This window comes from Lissotriton vulgaris, unplaced genomic scaffold, assembly GCF_964263255.1.
Source record: "Lissotriton vulgaris unplaced genomic scaffold, aLisVul1.2 SCAFFOLD_1400, whole genome shotgun sequence".
Classification (NCBI taxonomy): Eukaryota; Metazoa; Chordata; class Amphibia; order Caudata; family Salamandridae; genus Lissotriton; species Lissotriton vulgaris.
This window is the reverse complement of record NW_028247206.1, coordinates 334,647-350,270: the sequence shown is the minus strand read 5'-3', so window position 1 is coordinate 350,270 and position 15,624 is coordinate 334,647.

Here is a 15,624-nt window from a genome sequence, read left to right as displayed (position 1 = left end):
TAGACATATTTCATAAAACATTAGGCAAGTTTTCCTGTAGAAGAAGTTCGCAAACCAATGGAGCAATTCACGATATCTTCATTTTGTAGGCTCACTTTATCGAGATGAACAGTTGATCGGTTGCAGTGAGGAGAGAAGTATGGGGAGAGGTAGAACAGGAGCATGGAGTATGGTGGATGGGACAAGACTGCAGAACAGTAGTAGACAGAGGTATAACTAGGCATGTAGAAGAGTAGACAAAGTAAATTCAGTAATATTACACAAACACCTCTCACTCTTCCTTGTGCGGTATCAATAGGCTAACCGTCTACTTCGAGTTTAATACATGGTGGACTAAACTGCTTCAATAGTGGACCGACTCGAGATAGGAAATATTTTCTTTTATTAATAGGACAACATTCTGAAATTGAGCTGCTTTGTATACAAAGTTCATTGTTTATAAATTGCTCCTGCTTTTTGTAACCAATCAGCCGTTGCATGGTGTTTATTTTCACAACTCTTTTAAGCTGGGCTTTACCTGTTGGCAACAATATTATGCAGCGAATGACCAGACATAATGACTTTCCAAGGCCCTTGCAAATCCTACTTAATATTCAGCTGGCATAAGTCCTAACTTTATTATTGACTACATTGAATACACAATACACTGACCTCTGCCATCAGCAACTAAATTTGTTCCCGCTGAATTATCAGAGTGCTTTCATGCACAGAGGAGGAAAAAGACAGAGCTGCAGCCAGATTACTTCCATGCCTCGAACCCGTACACAGAACGCCATCGGAACTCAAGGAGGGGCGTGCTATGAATGTGCACCTGCTTTCTCCTCTTTGAGACAATTCAGACAGACAAAGTGAGAGCTTCAACGTAGCAAGTGGTGGAAAGTGGTGCATTCTTCTGAGTATGCTAGGCATCAAGCCCCTGTGTTGTGGGGGCAAAGCAACTGGATTTGGCACCACAACAGCTACAAAAAGATTCTGTATTTCTGGCAAAGCATGTACAATCTATATTGATCCTCAGTTGCTTAGGCCCACATGCATCATTGTTACATTTTGCGATATCTTAATTGCGAAAATTAAGGAATCGCAATTAAGATATCGCAAAATGCAATGCATTAAAAAATCTTCGTATTTTTTGCGATTCAGTATTTTTCCTTAATTGAGATTCACAATTTGCAAATCCCAATTAAGGAAAACCCTTCCCATTGATTCCTATGGGTCAAAAGGCCCATAGGAATGAATGGGAAGGCATTCACATTCCAAAGAACCCCTCCCTGCACCCCTGAAATTTAACTTTGAATGCAATTTACATACACACATGCCCCAATGGCATGTGTGTGTGTAAATTAAAAGTTTCCAAAATGCAATTTGTGCATATTTGAAAGTTTTCGGTAAATTAGCATGAATTTCAACTTCATGCTAATTTACCCCTTCCAACGTGTGAATTCGCAATTTAAAAATAATCATGCATTGCATTTAAGAAATCTGAAATTGCGATTTCTTAAATGCAATCGCAATTTTAGAAATCGCAACATGGTTGCGATTCCTAAAATTGCAAAATGCATGATGCATTCCAAATTAGTTGATTGCATTCGCAAACGGCCGAAAATTGCGATTCGCTCCGCTTGCAAATGCAATTGACTTTGATGCATGTGGGCCTTAAAGACTATAAATGAATACATTAATGTTATGAACATTATTTGGCTAGTTGATGAGGAGTCCAGTTGAACAAATCTTATAAATCCAAAGGAAAGGACAAGAGAAGACAGGGGAAAATCCAGTTTGGCTTTGGAATGGCCTGTTCATCAGAATCCTTACAACTGGTGTAGTTAGTAACTCTTCTACTGTGTCTGCTTCCACATGCACTGTAATAATCTTCACACTCACCCATACACACATGCATCACACATACCAGTCATATACCACCCTTGGCCAAGGCATATCATTCACATCCCTATCATCACCACATGTATGCCCTAACACACTCAAGCCCAGATTAGCAAAGATGGATTGCGTGAGAGTAAGAAAGCAGTAAAGTGCCATAGCAAGTAAGATATGGCACTGTCCTGCTCTCTCCATAGTGTGGGTGCCCGATTAAGCTGCGAAGCATTACACACACTCATTTGCACCACAGTGCAAAGGTGTCTGCAACATGTCTAGCAAAGGTTTTGTACTGGAAGGGTGCCCTTCCAGTACGAAAAACTGTGCTTACATTAACCTTCAAACGAGTAGCGGCCGGCATGGCTCGCGGCTGGGGGGGTGGTGCGGGGAGGGGGGTGTTGCGGAGGGAAGGGTGTCACGCAGGGAGGGGATCACAATTTTTTTTTTAATCTGCCTTTCCCCCGGGTCCCGCGTCTTCACTGCTCCTGCTCTCATGCTTTCCTGCCTCTGACAGGAACAGGAAGCAGGCAGCCAGGCTCCCTCCGCTAAGCCAATCACAACGCTGCAAGCAACATTGTGATTGGTCGGGCAGCCCCCATCCAGGGGCTAATGGGGTGGGCATGTTCTCCATGCAGGCTGAAATGCAGCCTACATGGAGAAGGGCAGAGTGTGCATGACTGGTTTGGGCGGCCCGAGAGGGCCGACCAGACAGTCTTTGCACACTCAGAAGTGGGCAAACCAGTCCTCCCCTGCCCTGCTCAAAGAGCAGGGCAGACCTGCCCACACCCCGCCCGCAATGAGCAAACTAGACATAAAATGGTAATAACTACAAGTTATTACCATTTTTTGATTTGGCTTTCTCGCACTGCGGGAAAGCAGTGAGGCGACTGTTTTCCGCCCTGGTGGAGGAGCCGCCCCTGCTTCAAACATTTCCCTCTTCGAATGTGTGCTGTATACTGCAGCACATAGACAAAGTGGGAAATGTTAAGAGAAATAAAAACATTACGCCTTTTTGATGAGTGCTTCAAAGAGGCAATATTTTCTGATGGAAAAACCTGCCTACTATGGGAGCATCCATGTACCAACCATGAAATGCCCCCATGACCCAAAGTGACGGAAAGCAGTGACTTATGCTGCTATGTGTTATTTCTTGGAATTTTCCAAGGAAAAACAAATTTTGCAATGAGAGGTAAATCTAAAATAAGCATTTTGCGCAGGTTTGTGTCACCTTAGTGACACAAACTCAGGGTAAAATGTATGCAAATCTGGATCTTAGAGTGCAGTTCAGCATGAGGCTGACTTAGCAAACAACATTGCCACATTTAGTCATGACACACACTTCAGCACTGAAACTTCTCACATCCACATATAACATGACAATCATTGTATCCACTAGCTAGAATATCATCCGAAGACATAAACCTTCTGTCCTCAAGGTCTTCTATTCTCCAGGAGCAGTGATATCCCTAGAAAGTCTTCCATGCCAGTCCCACTTCATTGCCTCTCAGGCAATGATTCCAGCCACATATACTAACAACTAGGAAATAAAATCCCTTCATTAAGGAAATCCCTAACCTCATAACCAAGTAGAAGCAAAAAAACATTCCTTTGAGACCTCAATCTCTCAACAAACCCTACACAAAAAAATCAAAGATGCCCTCTTCCGCTCTACAGAAACCATCAAATTCAGGTGTTTGGATTAAAAATATCAGGAGGCACAAATATAAGAAAGAAATATTATGATGCACAAATATCGTTGGCAAGAATATCGTATTTGGAGGTAAGTGATATCCTTTTTAATATTAGTAATGTCTTTAATATCATTTTAAATAATATAGTGGTAAACAATATTGTTTTTTAATTGTCTGAATGTGTTTCATTCAGTTAATATCTTATCATAGGTGTTATTATTGTTTATATAAAGGTTATTTTTAAAACATAGCTTTTACTTTTAAGTGATTTAAAATGTTATATTGAATTTTTTATAGCATGTTATAGTGTAGCAGAGGTTATATGGTTTATAGGAGGGTAGGTTGGGAAGTTAATAATAATTATGAATTATGTAATATAGTTTATTTAAGTATAGTATGGGAGGTAAATAGAGTAATAATTAACAATTAATGATGTATTGTTAATACATTATTTAATGCGGCTAGCTATGTAGAGGTATATTGTGGGAACCTGGTTAATTAATAATTGAACAACAAGTATTTATTAATTGTTCATAAATTACTTTAATTAATAGTAATTATGTGCTTTTAAATGTTGTATTACATATATATGCATATTCATTTAAGTTAGTCAATCATTTTTATATTAACAGTTGAATATTTTTTTTTTACATTCATGGTGTACCTTATATATGTAATGTTTTTGAAGTGAAGTGCTTTCCCTACTCTTGTTTATCCTGCAGTAGAAATAGTAAAATGAACCTCTTTGTAGTTTAACACATTCCCTACTGTTGTGCTATCTGGAGTGGGAATAGTAAATCTCACCCCTCCAAAATTCATCGCTTTCCCTACTGTTTCACAGACTGGAGTGGGAATTGTAAGTTTTACCTCTCCAAAGTCCAACACCTTCCCTGCTACTTTGATGTTTGGATTGGGAATAGTAAATTTCAGCCCTCTAAAATCTGATGCCTTCCCTACTGGTGCATAGACTGGAGTGGGCATAGTAAATGTCATCCTCCACCTACCACACAAGTTGCAGAAGATTCCTTCCTCGTTACATAGAAAACAAACACTTTCTCCACATCCTTCTAGACCGGTCAGCCACATTTGACACCTTTGAGCATCAATTCCACATCACAATTCTAGTAGCCCCGATAGCTGTTACATGGACAATATGAATCATGGTGACTGAGATGATCCCCTGAGCTCATTCCTCTTTCCATTGACCCACAGTGTTTGATGTGTTTCTGTCACTAATGACTGTCCCCTTACTCATACAGGTCTGTTGACACTTTTGTAATAGTGCTGCTTACACTGTACAGGCCTATTGCATTTCTCAGACATTAACAATATAGATAGTGGTTATTTCCGAAGAGATTTAGAAATGTGAATCATCTGCTTGGCTACAATATTCCCCAATCACACAACACGAACAGCAGTATGTTGATTGTTAACCCTGTTACAGTGCCTCATATGGCAAAAGGGGTTCTTGTGATGGCAGCACAAACAAGACAAACGTATTATCACTTACTAGGCTATCCAAGTAAGACATCCACATGTCTATAGAGCCCTCTGAGCCGTAGCTCTGTGTGTCACACATACCAGCCCTTACCTGTGACCTAAGTCTTAGGAGGTTGTGTAAGCTTTGGCACTCACTTCTATGGACCGTATGCATCACTACAATTGGCCTGATTGTAAAGGTGTCTGGACAGTTATGCACAGGTAGTTTAATCTTCACATGCTAAAAATTGTGTGTTGTGTGTCATGGTACCCCACATCACATTTCATGTAGGATGGTCCTGGCCTACATGATGGTAGTGGGCTGCCTCAGTCAGTGTAGGTCATGACCAGGGGTGAGGCGATTCATCAGATGACCACAAAAATGCATATCCATGCTTTAGTTGTACTTAACATGTGACATAAACACATTTAATATGTTGACTCTTGACGAAGGCTTGTGCTGGATGTCAAGGTAATGTGATGTTTATCAAGCTGATAGTTATCATCAAACAGTTACAATCTGTTTCTACATCTATTGCATCCATACAGGTCAACGTCTATCAGAAGAAGGCCAATTGGAAAGCCAGCACCTGGAAAGTGTGGACCCTGGGGGTCTGCAACCGGCTTAGTGCCCACCGCAGAAAGAGGTGGGAGGACCTGCTGTGCTAGACCCGGAAGATCACGGAAGACCAGCTGGGGATGGCCTCCCACTGTGGAAGCTAAGCACACTGGACCGTGCCCCCCAATCACAAGGGGTCAGTCCTGGACAGTGTCATACATGTCAAATTACCAACTTTGAGTGTTACTGACAGGTATTTCACTAACCATATTGGTGGTGGCCCATGTGCCACACACAAGATGAGTCATTGTTAGGTTGTCAGTGGCGGCTCCTCTGATAAGGTGGAGGAGTGTCGCCCCACTGCTCAAAAGGAAAAATAAAATGATAACAACGTATAGTTATTATCATATTTTTTTCTATTCCAGTGAGTAGCTCTGTTTCATGCGGGTGGGGTCAGGCTGGCCAATGTAGAGGGGAGGAGTGCTGGTACACTCTAAGTGCGCATGACTGTTTGGCCGGCCAAACAGTCATGCGCAAGTTGCATGTTCCCATCAGGGTGTAATGCACAGCCTGGTGGGGAACATGCTCAGGCTCTCTGTCCCCATCTGAGTACCGAACCATGGGGCTCAGACCAATCAAAATGTTGTATGTCAGTGATGTTATTGGCTTAGGGGAGCCTGGGAGGCCGGGTGCTTCTTGCTGCAGGACTGGATACAGAAAGAAAGAAGATGAAGAGGATGGAGGAGAGGCGGCCGGCCATTCCCAAGTAAGTGTTCTTTTTTTTTTATTCCCCCATCCCACCACTCTAGTCCGATAGAAGGCGCTACTAGTTTATGTGTGGTAGTAGGTACACACTGCTGTGTTGTGCCTATTGTCTTTCTAACCTGGAAGGCAACAGAGTCCTGTCCACACCCAATTCTCTCCTTTTGAGTTGAAACCTAGCTAAGTGAAGTGAGTAATTATCTCACTTTCCCAGTAATTCTGAGTGACAATTGAACCACACAGGCAACTGGTCTTGCTTGTGTGAGGAGTGGTGTACCCTCACTACTGTCTCTCATGTGATGGTGACCCTATTGCATGTGACATGACATAGATATTCAAAGTACATGTAGTGACTGTTAAACAGTTCCTATTGGCATGTATTGGTTATACATTAAAAGGAGAGTGCAAATATTACTGATGCCATCAGCATTAGTTCCTACATGTTGGCCAGGGAGCATTTGCCAACCTATGGTTCATCTTCAATAGTATTTCAATACACTCATTCACTGGCTGGTAACATGAATGAGGTAGTGAGATCTAGAACTGCGGGGATCATATATGAGCATCACTCTACACTGATCCTTACAAGGCAATATGAGTATGCAATACTAAAGAGTGGTATGATGTGCCTGCCCATTGGGACTCTAGTGATCCTACATCTTTATGTCATAGATGTTGAGGGTCAACCGAAACATTCAAAGGTGTATTGGCTTGTGGATATATAATCTATGACTGGCGTCATCCCCTGTACCAAATAGGTTATTGGGGATGTGCACATGGCTATATGGAGTGTTGTGCTGTGGGAATTCAGAGTATCTATCTCCCAATTGTTTGGACCTCAATGTTTTGAGGGAACTTTATCTGCTAAATATGATGCATAGCTAAACTACATGTGTCCCGCTTTCATTTGACTTTTCAGGTAGTGGATGTAATTTGGAGTCCAAAGTGTCATCAGTGCGCATTGGGCATTTGCATGTAACATGATGTTTGCCACAACAGTAATTGATGATACATTGGTGTTCATTACATCATGATGTGTAATGAGTAATAGTTATATTTGTTTGATTCTGGGCCTTGAGTGAGCATTGTGGAAATATCACACTTGGATCCATCCTATTTGGATACATTTCTTTACGTTGATATACAACAAGTGCCAAAGTATGCAAGGTGATCAACCATCCTAGTATGGACATAAGAATGGACTGTAGGCAATTCCATCAATGCATTTGGGCTTGTCTGGGATTCGGACAGGAGTGGACCCAACTGTTTGCATGTTATGTAACATGCCTGCATGTGCTCATGCTAAATTTGAAGCCTATGGAGTGTCAAGTCAAGTCAAGTCATAACATTTATATAGCGCACTACATACCCAGAGGGCTTCAAGGCGCTTGGGAAGGGGAGGAGGATTATTTGTCAAATATCCATGTTTTAAGCTGCTTTCTGAACGCTAGGTGATTCTGGGTGAGGCGAAGGTAAGCGGGGAGTGAGTTCCATGTTTTGGCAGCTAGGTATGAGAAGGATCTGCCTCCCATGGTGGTCTTGTTGATGCGAGGTACAGTGGCGAAGGCTTGGCTGGAAGAGCGAAGTTGGCGGGAGGGGGTGTAGAAGGATAGTCGAGAGTTGAGGCAGTCTGGTCCGATGTCGTAGAGTGATTTGTGTGCGTGGGTAAGCAGTCGGAAAGTAATCCTCTTATTGACGGGTAGCCAGTGGAGGTCTTTAAGGTGACCAGAGATGTGTTCGTTGCGTGGGATGTCTAATATGAGCCTGGCTGAGGCGTTTTGGATTCGTTGTAGTTTCTTCTGGAGTTTAGCGGTGGTACCTGCGTAGAGGGTGTTTCCGTAGTCCAGTCGGCTTGTGACTAGAGCGTGGGTGACTGTTTTCCTTGTTTCGGAGGGGATCCAGCGAAATGTTTTTCTGAGCATGCGAAGGATGTTAAAGCAGGAAGAGGATACGGCGCTGACTTGTCTGTTCATTGAGAGTGAGGAATCCAGGATGACGCCAAGGTTCCGTGCGTGGTCTGTCGGGATGGGTGCATTTCCGAGGGCTTCCGGCCACCAGGAGTCGTCCCATGCAGAGGGGGATTTACCTAAGATGAGGACTTCTGTTTTGTCTGAGTTCAGTTTCAGACGGCTTTGTTTCATCCATTCGGCGACTTCTTTCATTCCTTCGTGTAGGTTAGTTTTGGCGGTGCTGGGGTCCTTGGTGAGAGATAGGATCAGTTGAGTGTCATCCGCGTAAGAGATGATGTTGAGGTTGTGTTGGCGGGCGATGGCCGCGAGGGGGCTCATGTATACGTTGAAGAGGGTGGGACTGAGTGAGGATCCTTGCGGTACGCCGCAGATGATTTCAGAGGCCTCGGACTTGAATGGTGGGAGGCGGACTCTCTGAGTTCTTCCGGTGAGGAACGAGGTAATCCATTCGAGTGCTTTTCCTTGTATTCCGATGTTGCTGAGGCGTTGTAAAAGGGTGCTGTGGCAGACTGTGTCGAAGGCTGCAGAGAGGTCGAGGAGGATGAGGGCGACTGTGTCTCCATTGTCCAGTAGAGTTCGAATGTCGTCTGTTGCTGCGATGAGGGCGGTCTCAGTGCTGTGTTTGGCTCGGAAGCCAGATTGTGAGGGGTCGAGTGATTTGTTGGCTTCGAGGAAGGCGGCGAGCTGGTTGTTGACAGCTTTCTCGATGACTTTGGCCGGGAATGGAAGAAGCGAGATGGGGCGGTAGTTTTTGAGTTCGGTGGGGTCTGCTGTTGGTTTTTTCAGAAGGGCGGTGAGTTCAGCGTGTTTCCAGTCTTCTGGGAAGGTAGCGGAGTTGAAGGAGCAGTTGATGACGTCTCGGAGGTGCGGAGCTATGACGGAGTCTGCTTTGTTGAAGATGTGGTGAGGGCATGGGTCTGTGGGGGATCCAGAGTGGATGGAATTCATCAGGCGGATGGTGTCCTCAGTGGAGATTGGGTTCCAGGCGTTAAGGGTGTTAACGGGGGGAAGATGGTCAGCTGATGGTAGGGTGGGTTGGCTTCCGGGTTGGTTGTCAAAGCTGTTGTGGATGTCAGCAATCTTGTTGTGGAAAAAGAGACTAGGGAATTGCAGAGGGTTTGAGAGGGGGTGATGTCGTTGGAATTGGCCGAGGGGTTGGAAAATTCCTTGACGATGTTGAAAAGTTCCTTGCTGTTGTGGGCGTTGTTGTCAAGTCGATCCTTGAATGCTGTTTTCTTGGCTTTTCGGATCAGTTGGTGGTGAGTACGGATGGCGCTTTTGAAGGCGTCCTTGTTGCTGGTGGATGGGTCTTTTTTCCAGGCCTTTTCAAGGGAGCGGCACAGTTTCTTGGACTTCTTGAGGTCATCGTTGAACCATGAGGCCTTCTTGATGCCAAGTTTGTGTTGACGTTTTTTCAGTGGTGCTAAGGTGTCGGCGGTGTTGGATAACCAAAAGGTGAGGTTGGAGGCGGCTTCGTTGGCGTTAGAAGAGAGGGCTGGGGAGGTTTGAAGGAGCGATGTGGAGATCTGCTCCGTGGTGATTTTGTTCCAGTTTCTTTGTAAAGTTGGTTGGAGGTGGTTGATGGGTTTTGGCTTGTTGTAGGTGAAGTGAACGCAGCTGTGGTCAGTCCAGAGGAGATCCGTAGTGTGGCTGAAGGAGACATGGTTGCTGGAGGTGAAGATGGGGTCGAGTGTGTGACCTGCGATGTGGGTGGGGGAAGTGACCAGTTGTTTAAGTCCAAGGTTGGCGAGGTTGTCCAAGAGGGTGGCGGTGTTGCGGTCGTTGATCTTTTCAAGGTGGAAGTTGAGGTCTCCCAGAAGGATGTAGTCTTTGGAGGGGAGCACGTGTGGGGTGATGAAGTCCGTGATGTCTTCACTGAATTTTGCGCGGGGTCCTGGTGGTCTGTAGAGGAGGGTGCCTCTTAGTGTGGTTTTGGGGTCGGTGTGGATCTGGAAGTGAAGGTGTTCGGAGTTAGCGAGGTTGGCGTCAGAGCTGGTTGAGATGCGGATTGATTTCTTATGGACGATAGCGATTCCGCCTCCTGTATGGTCGGTGCGGTCCTTGCGTGTGATCTTATAGTCATCAGGGATAGCGATGGCGATGTCAGGGGCGGAGGAAGCGTTCATCCATGTTTCCGTTAGGAAGGCGACGTCAGGAGAGATGGTGTCTAGTAGGTTCCAAAGGTCAATGGCGTGCCTGTGGACCGAGCGGGTGTTGAGAAGGATGCATTCTAGGTGGTTGGGGTCGGGGGTCTGTGGAGTGGTTGTAGCGGTGTAGATGTCGGTGCTGAACCATTAAGGTGGTGTGATATGTGGAGTTCTTCAATGTTTTCTGGGGATTTGTGATAGTAAGGTGTGGAAACGCAGTTGCAATAAAGCCATGTTAAATGTCATTTCAGATACATTCAGGGCAAGTGGAGGAGAAGGGGCCAATGTTGGTGGGGACACAGCTGGGCACAGTGGTTTAGTATGTGAGATGTCAGACACAGAGGGACCCAGTGACCAGGAGGGTGTAAGGAGTGCCCTGGAGGTCATCAGCTCAAGCTCATCATCATCTGAGTCATCCTTCGGTGGACACTCCAGAGTGGTGGCAGACCCAACAGGATTAGTAACACCTTTATCCTTGTCTGCCACCCCCTGTTCCATCGCCACCCTCCCTGTTTTCCTCCACAAGTTGGCCATTCCCGCTCTCCTAAGAGAGGAGCAGTCTCCTTCGCTCCAGGCACCTCAGACCCTACCCCTGTTAACCCCAATGCCGTGAGTTTGGAGGCTCTTGACCTCCTGAGGAGCAGCTCAGTAGTTCAGAATGCAGTACTAAAGGCCATGCAGGGGCAAAGCACCCAGATGGCCCATATGGTGGCATACCTGTAATGCATTCACACTGCCACGTCTGGTCTACAGAGATCTTTTCGGGCTTTCACATAGTACATTCTGCAAGATACCATAGCTTTCGCAAGGCACAATGAATAGGTCATACAAAATATATAAATATCATAAACAAAAATAAATGTTCTAAAGATTCCAAGTAATATTAAAATTCATGCAATCAATACCCTTCTGATCATAAATCACAAGGTGCTGTGAAAGAGCTTTTGGGATTAACCCTATAACAATTATTTTAGGGCACTTTACTGCTGCGCATGTCTGGTTCGCTTTTCACAAACTCGCCAGATAACTTACCCTAAACATTGGTACTCATCAAAAGGCTTATAGTATGCGAGATATGCCTCATTGACAATGGCAACCATTGTAAAATGAGCATAATAATAAAATTAAATGATTAGAATGCTGGCAGTAGCAAAAATGTGCATCCTCAGGCCTCGCAGAATCAGGAACATACCTATGCATGATGAGTGGCATCTCTGTGGCCTCCTATGTGCGAATCATTTACAGGCTGCAAGACGATTTCCAGGCGTTGATAGAAAATAAAATCTTAAATGGGGTCCTATACTTATATCTTGGTCTGTGGGGAATGTCTTTATTGCGCCAACTGTTGCTATGGATTATGTTGTTTCCTTATTTTCTGTTGATAGTGGAGAGGTATGCTGGCATAACTCTTATTCGCTGCTGTACATCTGGAAGCGAATCCCAGAGCTATATAAAGGAATACGTGGATAGGTCCAATTAACTAATACCTGCTGTACTTGTTATGGATCTGGAAAGTTGTTCTTTTTTACAACCCGCTTCACCCTCCACCGCGGCTTAGGTAACGGTTTGGCGCCTTCCCATGTGACCTCAAACAGAAATTAAGCAGCCCTATTGTGCATTTGATTTGATAATGATGATTACCTTACACTGATACACCACTGGATACCTTCTTTCATGGGTTGAATTTGAATTTAAACTCCGACCATTGTTTATTGTACGACACCATAGTGTATTTAAAAACGTGCCTTCGTAAAGTAATATAACGCATTAAAAAATATTGCGTGATTCTACCGACTTACAATCACACCAGCAAAATGTTGCACTGGCTGGGGCAGTTTTCCTTTTTCCAACCCTTTCACATATTGGTAAAATGCCCGACCTCATCTCTAAATACTGAATTTTGTTCCTGGAGCGGGGTGAGCAATTTTCACAGAGAGCGTTATGCCTCCACACCCCTTATTGATTTAGTATTTCAGTACTTAGCAGTTTAACTTTGTTGGGGAACTGCATTGAGTGTGTGGAGGCTAGCATTTGAGCACTTTTTATACATTTTTGAGTGAAGAAATGCCAGGGTGATCAAATTTAGGGGAGCCTCTGGATGCTTTCTCCATATACTTTAAAAGCATCAATCAATAAATGTTGCTCACCAAAGGCCTCTAACTCATTCTTCTTTCCCTTTACTGCTAATCACTTTTTAGAACAATTGTTGGTTCTCCTTGTAACTCACTACCTTTTCTTTAGTACTGGCCTTTCTCTAAAACAACAGTTGGCTCTCCTTGCCGAATTCCACAGCTCACCTTTCCATGCAGCTCCAAAACGCTTCCATCACATTGGACCTTCTTTATTTCAATCCTCTTGTAGTGTCGCTCTTCATGAACAGGTCTTATCTATGAAATTAATTAGGATCAGAGTCCCAGGGAAGGTGTCAGAGGCATGGCAAAACAGACGATTCGTCGAAAGCCAAATTGAAACAGGTGCAGGATTGTTAAATTTGGTATTTTTATATTTTTTTATTTGTTTAAATAGTTTTCTCATACAAACAGAGGCAGTGTATACCCAGTCCATGAAATAATGATATTGTTTATATTTGTTCATGTTCATCTGGTTTCCTTTAAAGTGTTCTCTTTCAATTTTATTTACTTTCTTGGAGTGAGAGATCCACATAGAACTATTCCCATTCCCACACTGTCCTTTCTTCTCCCTCATCTGCTGCCACGTTTTTATCATTATCTTTTTCGCTTTGCCACCATGCTGTCCATCCTCTACCACTGTAAGCTCCCCTTTTCTGCTTTCCTCTCTTGTCAGGAACTAGCATGCTGCGAGTTTCCTTCCTACACCTTGACTCCCGACACTATTCATCTGGAATCTTGATGCTGATTTTCTTGCATAATTTCAAGTCTTACACTGTAATAACTTAGTACTACAGATAGCCCAGTAGAAGAAGAAAAAAAACAAGTCCTGAGATTTTTTTCATTATCATTTTTTTCAGAAATCACGAAAAGAACACTTCGACGAGATGGTGTACTAGAACATTCCACAAATGGCATGAATGGTAAAAGGACGGATCAAAATCTTTTACATGTTTAAATGAACCAAATATAATTTCCTAGTCTTTTTAAGTAACCAAGTGGGGATTTTGTATTTCATTGACTACAGTCTATGCACACAAGGTAGGAGAAATTAGCATATTGGAAAGAAGTGACATTTGTCCTGATATACTGAATCATTAGCATGACAGAATCACTTAAGCAGGATCCACTAACATCAGGTTTCCTCTCATTATTGACCCCAGCAGAGTGAGCCTGACAAGTAGAACTGCTGCAAAGTTCATTAATAATGGGAAATAAATCAATTGCGCGGGAAATACTGAAAACGGATGACACCGAACTCATGTTTTTTGCAAATTCAGCACAAATCATTCTTCGTCAAGGACACTTGCTACAACAATGTCCTTTCGTGACCTATCTGCGCTGACTGCGTGTCTTCACGTCTTCAACCTCATGCCTCTCGAGCGCCAGTGCTGAGAAATTTATTATAACATTCTGGGAAAAGGTACAGCTGCAGAAATAGAAAATCACAGCTACGGAAATAGAAAAATCTGGAATCCACCCATTCTGAATTCGGAAGGATATACGAACCAAGGTATTACACAAAGTCACCACTCATCCACCCTGCGTAATTTGATAGCCCGACAGTTGTGTTTTGCTTAGGCTAGACTATAGATGGATGTGCAAAAGCATGGTCATATGACAGTGCTTAATTTGTAAAATAAGTGCGGGTGCCCAAAGCCCTGCTCAGAAGTCTGAGATCGGCACCGGCTCGCTAAAATCAAAGCTGCTAGTCTGGAATCCACCTCATGTCTCTTTAATTGACTTCCAGACTTAGTGTGATAATTATATTTATTCCTGTCTGTACATGCATGACCTCTTCCTTAGCTTTTTAGCTCTGTTTTATATCTCTAATTATATATTGTTGTCCAGTGTACGTCAGTATATGTTCCCTTCTTTTTTTTTTTGTACTACTCCCGAGTTTATTTTGAGTCACTTTGTTTAGAATTATTACATATGCAATGAATTGTTTTTAGTTGTTTTGCTTGTATGATTTGTATTTCTCAAATCGAATAAAAGCTTATGACTTGACTTGACTTGACATGACTTGACTTCCAGACTCTCCCTAACCCTTTAGTTCACTCTTTATATGTTCCTGCTTTCCACCTTTGTGAAACGTTTTCCATTTTTCTCTTTCTCCTTTGTGCGTTTTCGCTCTCTCACTGTCTGGAACTGTCCAGTGAGGAAAAAATAAGTGCTGGTCCCCAAAGATGAGTGCCAGTGGGCCCCTCCGGCAGCCACTGGCTCAAATTAAGCACTGGATTAGGACAACAATATGTCATGCCAGCAAAACAAATTGGTCCTCAATTGTGGGTCGTTCCCGCAAGAGTTTTTGGTTAGTAGTGAGGAGGTGGCAATTATGGTACATAGAGTGGCCATGTAGGGAGGCAATGTGGCCAAAGGGTAGTATGACCAAAGGGGATTCACATCAATGTCAAAAGAAGTACACAGCCCACCTGGGTCTGTGTGCAGTTTGAAAAATGTGTGTAGCGTGTGTATACCAATAAAATTCACTAACACGTATAAATAGGTGGATTACAAATACTATATCTGAAAAAAAAATATTGTGGTGCAGATCCTAAGAAGGGATTACTGCTTTACTGAGTGCCCCTGGGAACAGCAACAACAAGCACAATATATACTAATTAAGTCTTGAACACCAAATGCTCAACGTTTTGGTGCACTATCGTTTGAAAAACACTACAAGAATTGAGAATCGAGGCTACTAATAAAATTATTTTAATCATCTTTATCTAAATATTTTACGACATCTTTCCTACACTCAATTGAATAATGTTCCCAGATCTGAATGAGTATGAAATTCTGTAAGATAAAGATGGCAACGACGTTTACACAAAGAGAGTGTGCACCCGATACAGTCTATAGAGCCAAATAAATAATTTAGAACCAGATGAAGGAATTACTAGTTGCGAAAAAACTGCTTGCAACTTCCGACCAGTATTTTTGCAACCAGTAAAGAATATTATGAGCCAACCTATGTACTAATAGGTGAGACATAACATTCGGATTCGG